Below are 17,438 nucleotides of genomic sequence, written 5' to 3'. Positions count from 1 at the left end.
TCCCTCATACCATCCCTATTGGAATCACTATTATTAAGTAAAGAATCCACAAAACTAGTATCAAAATATTACAATTTTATTATGATTCACAAATACACGGCTAAACGAGGTACATATAGGGATAAATGGCAACGCACAGATCCGGAAATAACAAACTCAAAATGGGAGGAATTTCAGACTAAATATTTTGGTACAACCATTGCGTCAAAAGATAAAATCATTCAAGTCAAATGGTTACACCAGGCATATCTGTTCCCCAGCCGGTTGGCGAAAATGAGTGAGGCTCAAAATGGAATGTGTTTTAAATGCACTGCACAAAATGCGGATTTCATACACTCTGTCTGGTCCTGTCCACAAGTTCAAAAATATTGGAAATCTGTTGTTAATTTTCTATCCACTAAGATAGGGCTACACATCATTCTCTCATTTCAAATATGCATGCTGGGTATTCTGGGAGACATGGCCTGCGGGAAATACAAAAAAATACTGGTCAGAATCCTACTCTATTATGCTAGGAAAGCCATAACGATAGGCTGGAAACAACCTAATCCGCCGTTAATTAAAAACTGGATAAAGCTGGTCAATGATGCAATACCTTTATATAAACTCACTTATCAGGCTAGAGCCCAGTTTAATAAATTCAATAAGGTGTGGAGCATATGGGTAGACTCCTTTGAGACAATAGTACCTATCCCTAACGTAGACATTACAGTTATGGCGCAGGATCTGCATTTATAATATAGGTATGATACTCAAAATTTTAAAATTATGATATTATAAGATTAATTAAAAGCTGTAATGCCCAACTGTGCAATAGACCACGATAGAGAAATGTATGTATGTATATGCATGTACAAACTGAATTACACCTGTCTCTTGCTACATATCTGTTACATACTCTGCCTGTATATGCACTGTCTGTTATAACAGCTAACGGAGGAAACGTGTTGTTTCTTTATGTGTTGTTTGTTTGATAAAACTCAATAAAAAATCTCTTTAAAAAAAAAAAAAGGTTTTAGACTCAATAAAATGACAACAGTACATATATGCACCTGCCTAATTTTGTTTAAACAATTATTGCAGACTTTCTGTAAATCCAATAAACTTCATTTCACTTCTCAAACATCACTGTGTGTGTCTGATATATTTAACTGACATTTTTTATTGTAACAACCAACGATTTATATAGGAAAATCAAGACGATTAACAAGGTTGCCCAAACTTTCACATCCCACTGTATAAGGGCAAATAGAGGAGGGGACCATTCTCTGTCTGTCTTGAGGAGGCATGTTTGGTCTTGTGAAACAGCTAGGGAAACTTTTTATTCTGAGTCACTGTATAACTACATAACTTGTGGAAGTGCCAGAGCCTCCTGTCTTTATTGGAATAAATAAACAGCATACACAGTGCATATAAACATAGCAAGACAGATTATCTTTCTCTGGAAGCTGGACTTTATGGTTTCAGCTCCATCAAAAGCAAATTACACAGAGTGTAGGTGTAACGATTGTCAAGTTATCTCGCAGTGTCAGCGCACATCTTGTCCTCCACAAGCGTATAAAACGACAGAACCTAGCTTTGGTGCAATGCACCTGTAGAGAGAAAGTGAGCACAGAGACAGAATGTATGTGTGTCCACCAATCTAGTCGCCACACGGCGATGGTGAACACACAACAGCGGAAAACAAGTGGGAACGCAATCGCAAGAGTGGCGATTGCCAACAGTGACACAAGACCGAGTAGAGATAGAGCACAAGTGTAGCGAGAAAGACACAGCAAACAACAATGATCAGAACGCCAAGGAAAATAACAAACGCACTCGCTATGCGCGGTCTCCGCACGAAAAGCGCAACAGAGACAAAACGCGCCAACCCTAACTAACCAATGTAACATGAAAATGACTAGAGAACACGAACGCTTGCTAAACGGTTACCTCACTGAGCCTACAGCAAGCGTTCGTTCCAGACAAGACAGATAAAAGAAGTAACCAGTAGTAACCGCAGCTCTGGCCTACACTCGCAGACAGAGTACAGAAGGAACCACCGTCACTACCGCTAGGGCGGATGCGATCCAGACAGACAGACCGATGGAGCAACCAGTAGCAACCGCTGCTCTGGCTTGCACCCTTAAGACAGAGTACAGAAGGAATCACCGCCACTACCGCTAGGGCGAATGCGATCCCAACAGACAGAACGATTTCCTGCCGACCACCGCTGGCGACAAGACAGTCGCAACAGATAGACAGACAAGGCAATACAGATAATTACAACCTGACTACGCTAGAAGGAATGCTAGTGCACTCCCAAGGAATTACTCTAAGATAATCTTAGCAAACAATTAGCAAAGGCTGAGACTCCAGGTAAGTTAGCAGGAACAAACCTCTATGACCAGCAGGGAATTCTGGGACTGAAAGGTATTTATACTGCAAGCCATTAAAGGAAGCAGCTAAGCAATTTGCATGACAAGTGAATGCAAAGTCCTCGCCAGCAGAGCAACTCTGAAACTTGCAGAGTGAAGACAGGTCTCCTTCCCAGGGACCTGCAGCACTAAGACCTACAAAATGGTCAAAAAGCTTTCTGCCTGTGCAGACAGCAGAGCAGATCATTACAGTAACCCCCCCCCCTCTAGAGACGGCTTCCAGATGTCTCTCAAAACTGATATTTCAAAAAAATCTGACTGCACACTCATGAGGATCGGGTCAGCCCGACAAGGCCCAATTCCAGAGTCAATCTTCCCGAAACCAACCTTGTCGGAAGCAGAAGCCACCTAAACATGCCCATCAGTACTACAAGTCTCAGCGTAACACCCATCAGAACTGTGAATGCCAGAGAAGAACCCATCAACACCCTCCAAGCAATACCCACCACCTTCCAGGGACCGTCCAAAAATACCAAATCTGCAACAATACCCATTCAAAGTGTCCCTTTCAACAGAGAAGCCACTGTTGATCCCATCCAGGGCACCAAGAAACATTTCTCCCAGAATCTCCCAGAACACTTTGAAGCTCCGCAGAGGTCGTAAGAGGCCAGAACGCTCACCAGGCTCACATGGAGAACTATCAAGAACCCCTATGGAACCTATGATAATTCCGGATTCAGGATTACCAGGACAACCATCAAGATCAGGGCTTTCAGGGACCACTTCTGGGCATGCAGGCAGGCAGGCAATATCAGAACATGTCTCCACCAAGGAAGCATCTGAGCATGCTGGTAACCGAGACACACCTGGGCATTCTGGCTCACAGAGCGCATTGGGGTACACTAGCACAGGAGAAACCTCAGGACATGTCGAGGAACTGCCAACCTCAGAGTTTTTTACGACAAGACCAAAACCAGGACCGGGCAGAAAATCATCATGAGTAGTGGTCACAAGCACTGGACTTTCGAAAGAAGACTTAGAAGTCTCTGTGACTGTAATTGTATCCAACCAGAACTCATCATTGACTACCCATGACTGAAGCTCCACAAGAGCTGCAAAAGTAGTCAGTATAGCAGCAATGCCTACTGAAGTGGGCAATACCTCAGACGGCCCTGCAGGGCAGGAGGCACCTCCTAAAAGTTCTGCACCCTTTGGGAAGAACTCGGAGACCTCCAGTACATCAAACAAAACTTCAGGAGTATCATTTCCCAAGTTTTCTGATAAAGCACTCAAGGATTCTGAACTATCCATGTTACAGGGCTGAACATCAAATACATGCTGCGGACAGGGTAGAGGTCCCAGAGGTACCATACGCTGGGACTGAATTTCATCTTCATGAACAGGATGCACAGGAATATCTAATGAAACCAACACTGACTCCCTGAGTCTAGTTTCCCTGCAGGCAGAAAAACAGATGAAATTAGCTGCAATACCTAGACGAGCCTCTGGGCTCCCTGCAGGAGATTTATTGCAAGGCAACAATGATTCATCCAGAGTACAGGGTGGAAAGTCAGTACTTTCCTCAGAGCAAGAAAGGGACTCACAAATGTCAATGCTAGTGGACATCATAATTTAATTCATGGTACAGGGTAAGCTCACAGGAACACCTGAAAAACAGGCATTATATTGCACAGGTTCAAACTCCACACAAGCAGAAGAAAATCTTTCAGAATTCACACAGGTGTCAACCACAGTAGTACACCCATTCATTTCAGATCGCATAGTGTTTAAGCTCACTTGCTTTACCCCAGAAAGGCAGGAACAATCATCTGATAACAGTGTCTCTTCATTGGAGTCAATTGGTTGGTGTGTGTGTAATTCATCCAAAATCGTCTGCCAGACACAAATCACTGGATCCACAAAACATTTGTCACATTCATCAGAGTCAATCAAAGTATACACAGAATCTATACAAGCATTAACAATCTCTTCGCTTTCTGTGATGTAAAAATTTTGCAAAACGCCTTCCAATCAAACTCAAACTCCTTAATCAAAGCCCCAATCTCCCACGGAGCGAATTGAGGCTCAAACAACCCTATATCAAAGAAGCACTCATAAGGGTTGGGATCAGGAACATGCATAGATTTTTTTACTGCTTTAATATAATGTATAATTCTGCCTATAATAGGATCCACATATGCTTTTGCTTTGGGTAATGAAATTTGAGAAAAGTCGTACAAATCGGAAATTCCCTGTACACTGGGAATTTCGGTTTGGCTGGTCATACTGTAACGATTGTGGAATTATCTTCGTGGTCAGCGCACAAGATGTGCGCTGACACTGCGGAAGTCCTCCACAAGCGTATAAAACGACAGAACCCAGCTTTAGTGCAATGCACCTGTAGAGAGAAAGTGAGCACAGAGACAGAATGTATGTGTGTCCACCAATCTAGTCGCCACACGGCGACAGTGAACACACAACAGCGGAAACCAAGTGGGAACGCAATCGCAAGAGTGGTGATTGCCAACAGTGACACAAGACTGAGTAGAGACAGAGCACAAGTGTAGCGAGAAAAGCGCAACACCGACAAAACACGCTAATGGCGCAGTCTCCGCATGAAAAGCGCAACAGAGACAAAACGCGCCAACCCTAACTAACCAATGTAACACGAAAATGAATAGAGAACGCGAACGCTTGCTAAACGGTTACCTCACCGAGCCTACAGCACGCGTTCGTTCCAGACAAGACAGACAGAAGAAGTAACCAACCGCAGCTCTGGCCTACACTCCCAGACAGAGTACAGAAGGAACCACCGCCACAGACAGACAGATGGAGCAACCAGTAGCAACCGCTGCTCTGGCTTGCACCCCTAAGACTGCAAGCCATTAAAGGAAGCAGCTAAACAATTTGCATGACAAGTAGATGCAAATTCCTCACCAGCAGAGCAACTCTGAAACTTGCAGAGTGAAGACAGGTCTCCTTTCCAGGGACCTGCAGCACTCAGACCTACAAAATGGTCAAAAAGCTGTCTGTCTGTGCAGACAGCAGAGCAGATCATTACTGTAGGCTTTTATCCTCTAGTTACATAGCTACGCCCTTTCAGCTAAGAGTCCCTCTGCAAAAAGTGTAATTGATAAGCTTGGACTATAGAGCTGAACTGACCGTAACTCATTTGGTGCTACTCTACTAAGATTAACATATCTATCTTTTACATTATATTTACCAGGAAATGCAACTGATATACGTGACATCCATGTGCTTGACATAAGCCAATTGCTAAATCATACACTCTAGTTTGTAGTGATTTATAAAACAAGACCTTACTGCATGTGTGGGAAAGTGAGACACAAATCAATATCATCTAGGTGAACTGAGAGGTTGTTCCCAATTTCAGTCAGCTAGATAGAACTTCACTTGAATCACAGACGCATAATTACAGGTCTCGCTGAGATCAGTTTGTATATGTCATTGGCGTTTTGGAGAAATATCAATATGGAACACTGGGGTTGCTGACACTGCCAGCACAAATTGTGACCTTTTTAAAGCTTCTTTAAAATGTACTTTGTTTAAGCAAGAGAATTAATAAAAAGGTTTTTAAGAAAATGTACTGAAAAAGTTATTAATGGAAACAGTTTACAGACAATCATGTCCTCAAAATATTAGATTTGCAAAATGCTCCTGTATATATTGTACATTCTATGGGCTTGATTCAGTAAACCGTGCTAAGTGTTAGCACGCCTGTGAAAAGCCCTATATCATGCCTAAAGTTAGTTTAGGCATGATAAATTCCCATCTAAAGACTTTAGGCGTGATAACTAAGGAATATTCACATCGCGCGCACAGTCCCGCACGCAAAACTTTGCGTGCGCACCGCAATAACAGTGCACCCGATGCGCCTATAAGGTTGCATTGGGTGCGACCTTAATGTTGCACCATGTGACGTTAAAGTCGCACGCAATGCGACCTTATAGGCGCATCAACGCACCATTTTCGTCGCACAGCAATGCGACATTTCGCGCACACCGCGCTGTGGGCACGCAAAGTTTTCAGTGTGGGACTTTGTGCGCGATGTAAATTTAGTAAACGGTGCTGACCCAGTTAGCACCCTAGTTATCACGCCCAAAGTCTTTAGGCGTGCTAACTGGGTTAGCACTGTTTACTGAATCAAGCCCTGTGTCTCAGCAGCACTATCTGCTAAAGGATTTTCGTTTTTGCTTTGCAGAAGCAATGGAGTGGTGTACCATGTTAGCCATCAGTAAAAGCAAGACGTTTTCAATCAGGATGATCCTGATTCAAAACTTCTAGTTTTTGCTTTGAGATAAATAATAGTTGCCATTTAAAATAGAACACAAAGGTCTCTAGGTATATAAATGTCATATGTCTGGCATGGAAGCACATTTTTTTCTTTAGTAGATACTAATAACTCACATTAAAATTGTGTGATTTCTATCTCACTTGTACCACAAAAGAATCTGAATGAAAAGTAAAACATGGGCCCATATGCAATTCACTTTTTCACCTGAGTTTTCTCCTAGGTGATATTTTCACAACTTGTGAATACAATGTATTTTAAACAACCAGCAAGCAAACAAATACTCAAAATAATTTTGATAGGACTTTTTCACCTACTTTTTGGTACATTTTCCATTGCAAAGTGATAAAAAGTTATTTTAAATCGAAGAGGAAAAATTATCTCCTAGGAGAAAACTCATGAAAAAACGTGAATTGCATGTGGCCCGTGGTCTTACAGCTCTAGCTATTTTTGAAATATAAAAATATTATACAAAATTGGAACATTAATCACTCCGGAAAAAACAAATGACGTCACCTCAGGATGGCTCCTCCTCTTCCTTCTGATGCCCCCTCCCCTATCTCCGAAAGTCTTCTCACCTTCAGCATTGCTGTGATGGGGATAAACATCCTGCAGTCATATTCCTAGATCACTGCCTAGGCTGCTCTCTAGATACTCATTTCTTAAGGCTCATACACACATCAGACTATAGTCTTTGGAAAGTGAAAGATCACAGACCAATCTTACCACCCTTCATGTAGTATGAGAGCCATACTCTACACAGTCTTTTTTATGGAGCTGAACTCCACATCAGAAAAAAATCCTTGCAAGTTGCTGCACACACAGATGCTGTACAGACACAAAAGATCAGTATCTGCAAAAGATCTGTTCCTGCCAAAAATCCATTCCTGCAAATCGCAATGATAGTCTATGAGATCTGCAGATCATCATACACACATGATTTAACTGACATTCATCTGCAGATCAAGCAATCATCTGCAGATCTGAAAATCCATCCTGGTGGATCTGATCTGCAGATGAATGTCAGTTAAATCATGTGTGTATGATGATCTGCAGATCTCATAGACTATCATTGCAATTTGCAGGAATGGATTTTTGGCAGGAACAGATCTTTTGCAGATACTGATCTTTTGTGTCTGTACAGCATCTGTGTGTGCAGCATCTTGCAAAGATTTTTTTTCTGATGTGGAGTTCAGCTCCATAGAAAAGACTGTGTAGAGTATGGCTCTCATACTACATGAAGGGTGGTAAGATTGGTCTGTGATCTTTCATTTTCAAAAGACTATGGTCTGATGTGTGTATGTGGCCTTAGGCCTGGGGAACATGGACAGTTTTCTAGCTTTAACATATTGTTTTTTTCATATTTCACTTAAACCTCTTATGTGATATTTCAATTCATGCCAATTCATTAGTAAACACAAGTCCAATTCAAATTCAAATTTAAAATTTCACATAATTATAATTTTACATCAAATGTCACGTAATTATAATTTCACATCAAATTTCACAACTACAATGCAAAATTGTGCTAAATACATTCAAACAGCACTGTGTTGCAAAGAGATGCACTGGAGGTGCGGGGATGTGATAACACACTATTGCAATTCTCTTGTGTTTTGTCCCCACATTTTTGAGGTCTAGTTGACAGTTTTCGCTGTGAGGAGAAGTTAATTTGAAGTCAGCTAAGTGGTGGACTACAGATATCACAAAGGGCTTGAACTGCTGCATCTGATCTTGAACATTGCCCCATATGCAATTCACTTTTTTACCTGAGATTTCGCCTAGGTGATCATTTTAAACTTGCCAATAAAATTTCTTTTAAGCCACCAGCAAGCAAGAAAATACTCAAAATAATTGTAATAGTACTTTCTCACCTACTTTTTGGTACTTTTTAAGTTGAAAAGTGCTGGAAAGTTATTTTAAATTGAAGATTAAAAATTATCTCCTAGGAGAAAACTCAGGTGAAAAAGGGAATTGCATATGGCTGATTGTGTGAAATATTTTTAACTGTTGAGCGCCAATACACCATTTTACACATTCATCTATTGGCAAAGTTGTTCCTTTGTGGGTGTGGCGACCCAGGCTTGAAAAAGTGATGTTAATCTCTAGTGTAAGAGAGACCTGGAACCCACTAGGACCAATTTTCTGAGCGCTTTGTGATTTGAAAAGCTCTTGCTAATGTAATGCTATGAGTGTGATCCCACATGAGCGATGTGATTTTATAAAAATCCCCCATAGCACTGCATAAGCAAGAGCTTTTTCAAATCACTAGTGCTTAGAAAAGGCTGCTCGTAGGTTTGAGCCCTTAATGAATATTGGATATTGAAGACTAGAGGAGCACAAAAACTAGACAAGACAAGACAAATAACATTTATATCGCGCTTTTCTCCTGGCGGACTCAAAGCGCCAGAGCTGCAGCCACTAGGACGCGCTCTATAGGCAGTAGCAGTGTTAGGGAGACTTGCCTAAGGTCTCCTACTGAATAGGTGCTGGCTTACTGAACAGGCAGAGCCGAGATTCAAACCCAGGTCTCCTGTGTCAGAGGCAGAGCCCTTAATTTTAATAACCCAGGTTTGTAAATCACAATCTTTGAAGTCAGATGAAGTTGGACTGCAGTGCAATTCTCCGTCATAACTGGTATATGAGGGCATAAAAATTGCCTTTTGCTGAGGCCAACATGCTGGCATTAGGAAAACCATAAAAAGTGTCAGCAGGGTATGATTACTTTGTATGGGTGACAAATGAACAAAGAGCATCAACTGATGTCAGTGAGAGTGTAATCGGCACACTAAGAGATTGAACTTTTAAAATCAAAATAAGAATAGGAGATTCCAGGAAAGTCCTATCTGGAATTAGGTCTATAGGTACAAATGTTTATTTCATTTGTTTATTTGTACTTCAGGCCACACTTTAATTTAGTACATGGCTTGAAACAGCATGAATTGTTTTACTGATTCATTTACAGAAAAAGAGAAGAAATTCAAAATATACTACTAAAACCAATTAATAAATAAAAACATAGCAATAAGTTTTAAGCCTAAAAAACATTTTTTTTAAACTTGAGTAAAAAAAAAATGTTAACATTGATTTTCTCAAAAACTAGACTAAATTTCACATAAGCAAAAACTATTTTCACATCAGCAAAATTAGCACGTTACAATCATCTCTGCAGTGGTCTGGACAGTTGTGTTTGAAGTGGCTGAAACTTACAGTAGCTGTATGTCAGGTTAACAGTTGTTACCTGTACAGCTGGATGATGACAGTACATGTTGTGTTTGAACAGAGAACAGACTTTTTCCTCATCAGCATGTTGCCATTAGCAGTGTGGGCATGGCAGCTTTAATTTATTATACCTTTTGCTCATATATGCATTTCAGACCCTTGCATGGAACTATTCTATTGGGAATTTGTCAGTTGTTGAGATGCTGACCATGGGCGTCCGCACATAGGTGCAAAATGGGACAGACACCCCCTCCACTGGCTGTCAGCTCCCCCCAGCCGTCTCCCCCAGCCGTCTCCGCTGATGTGCCTGACATCACTTCTGCATATGCAGTGCTGTGTCCACAGACTACCGTGCGCCTGATCTCACTGGTTGCCAGCTGATTCTGAGGTCTGACGCTGGCTGCTGGGATGATTGATGTGAGTATGGGTCCCTGTCACTAAATATGGGGGGGCACCTGTTACTACCTACACTGGGGGCACTTGTCACTACCTAAACTAGGGGGCACCTGTCACTACCTAAACTAGGGGGCACCTGTCACTACCTAAACTAGGAGGCACCTGTCACCACCTAAACTAGGGGGAGTCCCTGTCACTAAACATGGGGGGTCCATGTCACTAGACATAGGGGATCCCTGTCATTACCTAAACTGGGGGGCACCTGTGTCGGAGGCGATCACAATCTAATCCCTACCATACAAAACAAACACAGAACATTTATATCGCGCTTCCACTAGAGCGCGCTCTATAGGCAGTGGCAGTGTTAGGGAGGCTTGCATAAGGTCTCCTACTGAATAGGTGCTGGCTTACTGAACAGGCAGAGCTGAGATTCGAACCCTGGTCTCCTGTGTCAGAGGCAGAGCCCTTAACCATTACACTATCTAGCCACCATACATGCCACCCGGCTGGAAAAAAATTCTGGGGAGAACACTGTATATACCATATGTATATACAGTGGCTTGCAAAAGTATTCTGCCCCCTTGCAGTTTTCCACATTTTGTCACGTTACTGCCACAAACATGAATCAATTTGATTGGAATTCGATGTGATAGACCAATACAAAGTGGAACGAAAATCATACATGATTCCAAACATTTTTTACACATAAATAACTGCAAAGTGTGGTGTGCGTAATTATTCAGCCCCCTGAGTCAATACTTTGTAGAACCACCTTTTGCTGCAATTACAGCTGCCAGTCTTTTAGGGCATGTCTCTACCAGCTTTGCACATCTAGAGACTGAAATCATTGCCCATTCTTTTTTGCAAAACAGCTCCAGCTCAGTCAAATTAGATGGACAGCGTTTGTGAACAGCAGTTTTCAGATCTTTCCACAGATTCTCGATTGGATTTAGATCTGGACTTTGACTGGGCCACTCTAACACATGGATATGTTTTATTTTAAAACATTCCATTGTTGTCCTGGCTTAATGTTTAGGGCCGTTATCCTGCTGGAAGGTGAACCTCCACCCCAGTCTCAAGTTGTAACTATTGTGTAACGATTGGTGTAGCAACATAGACATCTGATTAGGTGGTGATTTGCAGTATCACCAATAATGTAAATATAGCTGACAGGATAGCAAGGTGTATAGTGCTTGGTGCAACAGTAACGGATTAGTTTAATGAAACCTCACCAGAGGAGCTGGTGGGTACTATCAGAAACAGTAACTGAGTAGCTTTAACTAAACCTCACCAGAGGAGCTGGTGGGTACTATCAGAAGAGCACCTCACCAGTGGCACGGGCCCACTGGTGAGCAGAGAGGTCAGACAGGCTAGGTTCGGCAACTGAGAGGCAGATACAGTACAGAATCAGTAAGCAAAAGAGTAGTAGGTATTCAGGCAGAGGACCAGCAACTAGATCAGATGGGCAGAAGTACAGAAACGTAAAGCAATAGCAGAGTCAGAGATAAGCCAGAGTCATACACAGAATATCAATAATATACAATAAAGCAATAGTCCTAGTCTTGTTTGAAATCCCTGGTTTCCTCCCTGATCAAAGCACACTGGATACTAGTATAAGGTCTGAGCAATAACATGTATGTATTCGCAACAGCAAACAGGTTGCGACTGAAGACTGAAGGCTTTTGAAGCATAGGAGACCCCACGGCCGCGCCCACTACCAATCAGCCAATCCTGAGCGGCGTGAGTCCCTTCTGACGTCAGCCGACCAGCAGGTCAGCTGATGCGCCTCCTCCCAGCATAAAGGTCCTGTCTACGCACGCGGCCGCGCGATATAGCAACCCTATGTGCTAATGACAATTCTGTCCCCAGCGTGCTAGACGCCGGCGGAACGGAAAAAAACTCTGAGCAGGGAACTGAGGCGGCTGCGGAGACACCCTGCGTGCCCGCAGCCGCAAATGTTACACAAGTATTTTGCAGACTCCAAGAGGTTTTCTTCCAAGATTGCCCTGTATTTGGCTCCATCCATCTTCCGATCAACTCTGACCAGCTTCCCTGTCCCTGCTGTAGAGAAACACCCCCAGAGCATGATGCTGCCACCCCCATATTTGACAGTGGGGATGGCGCATTCAGAGTGATGTGCAGTGTTAGTTTTCCGCCACACATAGCGTTTTGCATTTTGGCCAAAAAGTTCCATTTTGGTCTCATCTGACCACAGCACCTTCTTCCACATGTTTGCTGTGTCCCCCACATGGCTTTTGGCAAACTGCAAACAGGACTTCTTATGCTTTTCTGTTAACAATGGCTTTCTTCTTGCCACTCTTCCATGAAGGCCAACTTTGTGCAGTGCACGACTAATAGTTGTTTTATGGACAGATTCCCCCACCTGAGCGGTAGATCTCTGCAGCTCATCCAGAGTCACCATGGGCCTCTTGACTGCATTTCTGATCAGCGCTCTCCTTGTACGGCCTGTGAGTTTAGGTGGACGGCCTTGTCTTGGTAGGTTTACAATTGTGCCATACTCCTTCCATTTCTGAATGATCGCTTGAACAGTGCTCCGTGGGATGTTCAAGGCTTTGGAATCCTTTTTGTAGCCTAAGCTTGCTTTAAATTTCTCAATAACTTTATCCCTGACCTGTCTGGTGTGTTCTTTGGACTTCATGGTGTTGTTGCTCCCATGATTCTCTTAGACAAACTCTGAGGCCGTCACAGAGCAGCTGTATTTGTACTGACATTAGATTACACACAGGTGCACTCTATTTAGTCATTAGCACTCATCAGGCAATGTCTATGGGCAACTGACTGCACTCAGAACAAAGGGGGTTGAATAATTACGCACACCCCACTTTGCAGTTATTTATTTGTAAAAAATGTTTGGAATCATGTATGATTTTCGTTCCACTTCTCATGTGTACACCACTTTGTATTGGTCTTTCACGTGGAATTCCAATAAAATTGATTCCTGTTTGTGGCAGTAATGTGACAAAATGTGGAAAACTTCAAGGGGGCCGAATACTTTTGCAAGCCACTGTATATATATATATATATATATATATATATATATATATATATATATATATATATATATATCTCTCAACAAATCCAAAAGCCTTTTCCCCCTAAGCTGAGACGTGTATATTTTATTTTCAAGAGTATACCACTACAAGTTTTACTTATGCCTTTACTTTGAGCTGTATGTAACTTTTTAGAAGGACTCCTCCAAAAGGATGCTTGTCTGCATTTTGATGGCTGCATTTTTTCTTTATTTTAAAAGTAGACTAAGCCAAGAGGCTTCTGCCTCTGCTCAGAAACTGGACTCATTTTTTTGGCAAGAGGACCTCTGAAGGCCTTCTGCCCCAACTCACACAGGCTTGGGAAATTCTTGTGTTGGGAAAAGAAAGAACCCTCTAATTACCCTTTTCCCCACTGCAAAATGCAAATATTGTTTATGACTTCTCTTTATAGCTTGGGTATACATCTGTCTGTGGCTCATTTCTGGCTAACATGTGATGCTGCTATTTGAATGAAAAAACCTTGCCATAACATAGATGCCATTCCCAGAAGGCATTTATGGAGATGGCTATCCATATCAGTATAATGCCTTTTCCTCCATTCATGCATTTAATCTATCATATTGTAAGTGGGTGATAGCAAAATACAATGTTTGTAACTCATTTTCATCGTTTGGGTATACATCTGTTTGTGGCTCATCCTTGAAATCCAATCAGTGACACCATATGTTGGCAATTGCAAATATAATAATTAATTACATGTATTGCATTTGCATATACATTTACATATTTTATTCATTTTTTAACTGCAGCCACATTTTAATTACTTGTTACTTCTAACTTACTGCCCATCTAGAACATTCCATATAAAAGTTTTTTTTCCATCCTTTTGAGGAGTTTATGTGGTGTCTATTATTATTACTGTTGTAAAGCCATCTGAATTATAGTACATCTGGGTGATATAACTTTTACAAAAGTATATTATTGTTATATGATGAATTTTTACAAGTTTATGTGTTACTTCTCATTCTACATTGTTTGAAAAGCACACAGAGAAGGTGTGCAACCAAATATTAAGTTGAGGGTGCCAATCATTTTATCCAGCCCATTTTTTTGAGTTTTGTGTGACATTACGTCCAATTTGCTTTTTATCCTCCCTTTTTTGTTTTGTTCTAATACACACAAAGGGAATAAATGTGTGTAGCAAAACATGTGTTACTGCAATACTTTTCTGTGAGAAATATGTGATTTTCTGGAAAAAATCTGGGATGCCAACAATTTCAGCCATGACTGTAGTAGACCTGTGGAAGTGGGTGTAATACTCCCAAAATGCATTGTCTGAAAGTGCTTAACAAAAGTTTAGCACCTTCTCTGCTTGTGGTAAGTGACCCTTAAAAAGGATCCCTTTTAGAGTAGTTTAATCATTGTATACACTTCGGGGGCCTCCTACACAGTGTTTTCTACATTATCCAAGCAGGGTGACGGAAGATGCCCAGTAATACCAAAGAGTTTCTATTTAGGAGTGACAGATCACATTGGAGGTCCCAGAGAAAAACACCAAGTATTTGATCAATGTAAAGAAGAAATGCAATGTGGTTTACTGATCACTATTTACATGTACTGTATTTCCACATATAGACACAGCGTTTGAAGAGTGGCACTCCCTATCAGACAGTCCGCAGGGGCAAGTGGATGATAACAGGCAAATAAATATTTCTCTCACCCTTTCTCCGATATCCCTTGATGTAGCTTGCTAAATCATGTGCACATCGGATCACCAAACGAAAGAGAAACAAATGTTGTGACCAAGAAGAAAAAAGGAGAAAAACATCCGGGCACCTTCCATCTTCAGTTTTATTGCAAAGTGTTTTCATCATCTCGGGTTACATACCACTAGTACATGCGACTGATGGTCAGTGCGGTGGTGGTGAGTTGGAGGTTGGGGTGTCGGGCATCAGTTGGGGCTTGCGACAGCCGTTTCGCGTCTTGCTAGACGCTTGGTCACGCTGTGCTCCAGTCTGGAGCACAGCAACAGACAACTCAGTTGTCTGTGGTTTTGCCAGCTTCTCTGAAGGGGGTTTCAACGGGCAGCATTTTTTTCATCAGAGCCTTAAATCACTGTCCTGGGACATACAGCGGCTCTGATGAGCTGTAAAACTGCACGAGTGTGCCGTTACAAGTAGGAGCAATCCTCTCCGGGATCATCAAACGGGGGAAGAATAACAAATACAAACAGCTGACAAGGCTGCCTCCTACTCCACAATGATATATGCTAACTGTGCCAAACAACACAAAAAATATAGGCGCCCCCCCCCCCCCCCCCCCGGTCTCTCTACATGCAGCTTTTCACCACCATTGGTAAGCACTAGCACTTTGTTTGTATGCGTTGTGTAACTCTTTTGTATTTATCTTTGCACGATCTTTATCTGTGATATCAATAGCAGTGTTGGCACTGTATAGCACTTTTTTGCACATGAGTTTCAATTCTTTTGGTGTACATTTTTTTCACCTCCCAATATTTATTATAAATATTTTTGTACTTTTGATGTTGTCATTGTTACATAGTATCTTTGTATTCACATATACTGATATGCATTAACTTGGGCGCAACTATTACTGTTTCATACTAGACACTGTGTCACTTTATGCTGCTATAGAGATTTCCTACTACCCTAGGATTAGGACAGGGGTTTTAACATTGTTTTTAATCATTTGTTGTGTCATTTGGAGAAGTCCCCAATAAAGTTTTCATTGTTTTGAGATATGAGTCATGATCCTATATTATTATGGTCTTGATACTGGGCTTCTTTTCTCATATACAATATGCTAACTGTGCGTCAGTAAGGTTTATCTCCCGATGCCACTCCTTCACTGATTGTGGCTAATGCACTACTGTAATCGACTTTTATTCTACAACAACACAAGCTCAATACAATGCTCCACTTAGAAAAAGGTTATATTGAATGATTGTATAATAAGTCAATTCGCCATACTGCCCCTTTAAAGGTACTCTAACAAGGTTATGCAGTAGGCAGACACAAAATAAAATTGTACTTTACAAAGTTCAAGATAAAGCAACCAATAGGAAATTGGATTCAACTTAATTAACCTTAAACCACATGCTGAATTAAATAATGATTTAAAATGAGCTATTTATGGTGCCTCCTTCCCTCTCTCACTAAACTGCTCACATTGTTCAACTGTCACCAGAATTGTGGCACTTATCCTGGGACCAAGATAGCATGACAAGAGACAGTGATAGTTGGTAGCAGATTTTTGAATACAGTTCTGTGGTAATTTGGGTGCCTGAAAAAGCTGCTAGTGGAATGTTGATAAACTAACCAATATTCCACTACTTAATTCTAATAGTAAAATATTGTACATTTTTACTGATACTTTACTTACACCTAACCTTGTTCTCACATGAGCCCTCCATGTACCAATGCCTAATACTTTCTGATCCCCCTTCCACCACAAAATCCCTAACTGATCCTCCCAACTGATGCCTAACCCTTCCTATGTTGCAAAATGCCTAACCCTAACCAACCCCAACCAGAGCCTAACCTAACCCCAAACCCCTCCACCCCTAACTGATGTCTAATCATAACCAGCAGCCATCGCCACAATCTCCGCTGATTTCACGTCAATTCATAGCTAAATATCTATTGTTGTAGTTAGAGCACAGCCATCGGTGCTTATGTTAATAGCCACGATCAGCAGTTATAAGTGGGAATCTAGGCAATGGAGGTACCTGCTATGTCATCACGGCAACTCTGGCTCCCAAATTTCCACTTATAGCCGCTGATCTTGGCTATTAACATGGGCCCCTATGGTGGTATACAAAGTACTGCGGTGGGGGGAGGAGATTGTAAATTAATGGACTTACTTGTTAAATGTACAGGTTTTAATCTCAGCCCTTTTGGAATGTCTTGCTAAAGGTGCCTGAGGCATCCAGGACATTCTGTCCCAATGGGAAAGCTGCTCAGTCAGGTTTATTTAATATGCTTCCTGTTCTTCATTTACAAGCAATTATAAAACTGCTATCTGAGAACGAGGATCTGATTGTGACAAGAGACATATACTGTAGTTTATTCATGCTGGAAATAAGCTGACAATATTTGTCTGATGTCACCTCATTGCACA

Source organism: Hyperolius riggenbachi, chromosome 2 (assembly GCF_040937935.1).
Source record: "Hyperolius riggenbachi isolate aHypRig1 chromosome 2, aHypRig1.pri, whole genome shotgun sequence".
Lineage (NCBI taxonomy): Eukaryota > Metazoa > Chordata > Amphibia > Anura > Hyperoliidae > Hyperolius > Hyperolius riggenbachi.
Note: the sequence above shows the minus strand (reverse complement) of the source record.